The following is a 5,844-nucleotide window of genomic DNA, read 5'->3' as shown; positions in this document are numbered from 1 at the left end:
TATATATATAACTGTGTTATTGTTTGTGTGTGTTTATATTCGCTTGTAAGTGTGTATATACTTACATATGGTGTTTGCACTTGATTTATATACAGTACTGTTACTATTACGAGTACTCCAACCACAAAAGCTATGTATTAATGAAGTTTCCGTATGATAGCTAAAGTCATGTTTTTACATCAGATTTCTTTTGTCAACAGCCGAAGTCTTTTTATTTTATATTTCACAGCAAAGTTATCATCAAAGGATATCGTAATAAAATTGTAATAAATTATTACACTCACATGTAAGAGTATAAACTTCAAACATACGTATACACACAGATATAGTTGTCCGTCTGTCTGTATGTGTGTGACTAGGAATGAAATATATGTGTGTGCGTATATGTATGAATGTGTGTGTGTGTGTGTGAATAGTAATGCGCGTGTTGTTATATATAGACATCTTCATGTCATCAACAGGATGTCACGGAACCTCCACTAGCATTCTTGCACGGGGCGTAACAGTCGGCACTTCTGTAGCGTTTATCAGATAATAGCGGTGTCTAACGTCAAGAGCGAAGGAAAGACGGAGGCAGACGGAAGAGATAGTAAAATAGGGATTTTGTTGCTCGTAGATGTATGCGTCTATTTGTATGGAAGAGCACTTTAACATGTATCTCTAAGTATGCGCGCCATGGTGTATGTGCGTATCTGTGTATGTTTCAGCATATGTGTGTGTGTGTGTGTGAGTGTGTGTGTGTACACATACATATACATATAAATCTATGTATGAGGTTTGCGGGTGCCTATGTATTTTAAAGAACTGAATAGAAGGGGAGTGCTTCTAGGTTTAAGAACTGGATTCAGGATAGAGAAAGAAAGATTTAGTGAATCGCTTATATTTATACTGTAAAGGAGCGATGACATATATATGTATATATATGTGTGTGTGTGTGTATGCATGTATATATGTATGCATATTTCTGTATACACACACACATACATACACAAACGTACATATACATATACACAAATAAACACGCACCCGCGCACATACATTAGTGCACATATACCTCCCACACACATACACACAATACACATACATGCACATATATACACACACATACATGCACACCCATAAACACACGCACATACACACGCGCAAACGCGCATGCACGCGCACACACACGCACGCACAGGGACACACAAATATCTCCACATAACACAACCCCACGCACACACTCACATACACACACATGCATATATATACACACTCGCATACATACACACACACGCACACATACATGTACGCGCACACATCAATGCACATATAACTCTAAACTTCCCACACACACGACACACAGACAACACGCACATACATGCACACATAACACAATACACACATACATGCGGACACACACACGTACACACACGCACACACATACACACACACACACAAGCACAAACACACTTACGCGCACACACGCACACGAACGCGCATAAACCTTCACACACATAGCCCCACGTTCATACACACATACACACATGTACACACGCACATACATACTCACGCTCACACACATATACGCATGCACACATGCATACACACACGCACACGCACATGAACGCATACATGCTTCCCACACATACAACACACTCATATATACACGCGCACACATACACACACACCATACACACATACATACACACCATACACACATACTTGAAACTGTCAGACAAACGCCTTTCTATTGACCATTCCTCTACGCAAAAGTGAAGAGACACACAACTACATAAAGCATCGCCACTCCTGTTACGATGATGTTGAATTCTTCCTACATCATTAAGAGACACAAATTTCACTCACACATACACAAAACAGCCAAAACCACACAAACCCCCACATATAACACACACATACGCACACACGTGCTATTACACACACACAGACTTGTATGCATGCACATACCCACACATACACAAACATATCTCCTTCTCTTACACATTCCTGTCTTAGAAAGAACTTTTTCTTCACCCTTACCCATCCAGTTATTTCAAAATGCACCCACATGTGGATCGTTGGCGATTGTCTTTCTCCGTGTTCCTTTCTGTTGGACTTTCCTCTGTTTCTGAAGAAGATCGTTACTCGAAACGTTAAAACATCTTTCTTTTCTTCCCTGAGCGTCTGCTAATACTTTACACGTAGCACGTCCTAGCGTTGATGTTTTATCGTGTTTGTTCTTCTTTTTGGGATTTACTACATACATACATACATACATACATAAATATGTGGAAATCTGTGGGTGTGTTTGTTTGTGGCGTTGTTATCTAACTGCTCCTACACCGTTTTATCGATTTTGATGAAATTTGACACATGAGTAGAACTCAAGTCTGGAAAACTAGTGACACTTAGACTGTTGAAAAAACGATAATAGGGACCATTATATCTACAACACGTAACTAATATATTATTTTCAAACATCGAAGGGAACTAACCCAATCACTCTTGAAAGGGATCCTTATATATTGCCAAGGGAAATAACCCATTCATGTTCATAAATTATTTCGTATAAATCAAATTGAGTTTACTTATTTCTTAGTATTTGAACTATTTGAGTTATCTTCGCAATATATCTAGTACAACACTTAAACAAGTAAATAGTATTTTCCTAAACAATAGATCCACATATTTCTGTTACTGACTTATTCACTAATATATCAACACTAGCGCCGCTGAGAGTAATATTATCTGCGAACGCACAAAAGCTTTTTTCAGAGTTATTTACTTCGAATTCTTATCATCTCATATTTGATTAGCCTGTTATTACGTAACATGCTTCACGATTTTAGTATACATACCTTATTAGTATTTCCTCCTAAGTTCTATATACTTTGGGAACGTATTAAATCCCTTTTCGGGGCTACTTTATTTGAATTCTTACTATCGGGTAATTGATTTCATATTTATTACATAACTGACTTCACAATTTGGGTATTCATAACTTACCCGAATTCCTAAAAACAAGATCCTGTGTAAGACAGTTCGGTATTCTCAATAAATGCAAAAAAAAACGTTTTAAGGGCTACATATTTTGTATTGTTATTACTGGCTTAGCAAAACCATTATGAGAACGGAACCAAGGGATAAGCCCCGCTTTCCCGGGAATTACAGTGTACGTCAGCTAGTACATACATATACCTATATACGTATACGTACATGCGTACCCACGCATAAAAACGTAAATAATTCATATATAAATATATTTATAAGTATTTTTGTATAAATATATATAAGTATTTATACAATGTATCTACATTTATCTTATTTCGTGTGTCTTTGCGTGTGTATGTATATATATATGTATATATATATATATATGTGTGTGTGTGTGTGTGTGTGTGCGTTTGTGCGTGTGTGCGTGTGTGCATGTGCGTGTGTGTGTATTTGTATGTGTGTGTCCGTTTGGCGAAGGGGCTAAGACTGCTAGCAGGTGTGATTACATCCCTTAATAGTCATAAAGCTACAAATAATTTATAGGTTAGGTCGTTTGATAAGACAATTGGATCACCCCCTCCCCCACATAGATGCACACAAACACAACACACATACATATGTGTGTATGTGTTCGTTATAAAGTGTTGAAGGTGTAACGAAATCGCTTTCCCTCAGTCACTCAGCGACATATCCTTCGAAGTTACTGGACTTCCGCTTCTCATAACTATTAACTTCGAAGCTGATTTTGTCTTATCTTATAAATCTAAGTACCAAACGTTTTGTCGAATTAAATCAGGCGACATCATTTTGGTGCTCAAGTTGCTGGATATACTAAGCAAATTTCACTGAAAACGCATCCCTACCGTCTTATACAATGAAACCTATATTGGATGATGTAATCTTTTCGAGAATTAGTTCATTCTCAGTTCCGTTACTCTATATTCGTCCATGTGTGACTTGGTGGTAAACAACACCAGAATTAACCCAGTGTTCTGAAAGTGGAAAGTAATGTTATGAGACAGCTGATTGTTGTTTCGATATTTGCACATTTATCCTATGAGAATGATTCAGCGTAAGTCAAAATGATGGTACCGTATGTTAAAACTTCGTTAATGGTAAATAGTTTCTCACTTTTGCTAGTTCATATATTTTCGCTATTTAACATATATTTGTTAGTGGCGAAGGAAAAATATGCACAATATCCACTCCTATCTTTTTTTTTTTTTTTCAAATTTTTTTCAGATTTCTGTTTTCGATATAGTAGAATGTGATTTCGCCCAAAAATCACGCTTTCGAAATTTTATTTCCCCCACTCCCTCCCGACCCCAATTTCTTAATTTTTCACTTTTTTCGATATTTTGTAAATTTAACCCACGTAGAAGTATACAGAGATTACAAATCTGGTGATGCTTTTGCTTTAAAGTTTAATTTTTCTTAAATGTCCCTCTTCCCACCTCACCTGTCCATCACTTCCCCGCTTTCAAGAATTTAAAATCTCCGAATATTTCACTTTAGTTTGATGCTTTGTGCGTATTTATGGATTTAGAGACAGCTGTCTTCAGGATGCTCGGTGGTAGTTTTTGAGGCGAAAGAGAAGACAGTCATATGTCATATAATGTGCAGCTTGAATAGTATAGTGTTCTCTCTATCATACATGGATATTAAAGAACATTTAGAAACTAGAAACCACATGTGTCTACATACACAGTCTTGTCTGTCTATGAGAAAGGCTGCCATAAAATTACTTTGATTAACAAATATATTATTCTAAACGAACCAATGCAAATGATGAGCTGAAAGACTAAGCTAAAATTATATCATCTCCTTTCGATATAAGTGACAAACCAATAGTTGATTTCATATTGCATGTGACATGTCGGTGGCTTATCTTTTGCATCAGCGAATTAGGATTGCGTTGATGATCGTGACGTTCAATCTCCAAGACATTGCTGTCAAAATTTGGGACAGAAAAACATATACCAACGCAGAAAAGCACACACACGCATATCAAGATATACAAACGTATACATACTATTTACTCTTATTTTCACTCTTTCATCAGTTTCAGCTCGAGGGCTGCGACCATATATAGGTATGTATGTATGTATGTATGTATGTATGTATGTATGTAAGTGTGTTTGTGTGTGTGCGTATGTGTGTGTTTGTGTGTACACACAAAAACACATATAATGTAGACAGGACAAACTTAAAATTTGGGACAGAAATAGATGCACACACACACACACACACACACACACACACACACACACACACACACACACACATACTCACACATATGTATGTATGTACATATATGTATGTATGTGTATATATATGTATGTATATGCATATTCCACTTCAACATTTCTGAAGAAAGTGATGCTAATCACTCACGAGCCTGCCCCTCTTTTATACCCTCCTCCCATATATATATATTTATATGAGGCAAGAGTATATATATATGTGTGTGTGTGTATGTGTGTATGTATATATATATATATATATATATGTACGTATGTATGTATAAGCATAGAATAATACATACATAGATATATGCATATATATATATATATATACATGTGTATATGTGTGTATATAAAAATATATATAGCTAGCTAGCTAGCTAGATAGCTAGCTAGATAGATAGATAGATAGATAGATAGATAGATAGATAGATAGATAGATAGATAGATAGATAGATAGATACATACATACATAAAACCAAACATACGAATGTACACGTATACATACATACAAAAATACACTGTTGATGTTATTGAAATTCCAATGAAAGACCATTGGATCTAGATTAGAAACTGGCTGTTTCTCTATTGGCAAGAAATCTTGATATAAAACTGAATACATTCA

The sequence above is a fragment of the Octopus bimaculoides genome, chromosome 1 (assembly GCF_001194135.2).
Source record: "Octopus bimaculoides isolate UCB-OBI-ISO-001 chromosome 1, ASM119413v2, whole genome shotgun sequence".
NCBI lineage: Eukaryota > Metazoa > Mollusca > Cephalopoda > Octopoda > Octopodidae > Octopus > Octopus bimaculoides.
Note: the sequence above shows the minus strand (reverse complement) of the source record.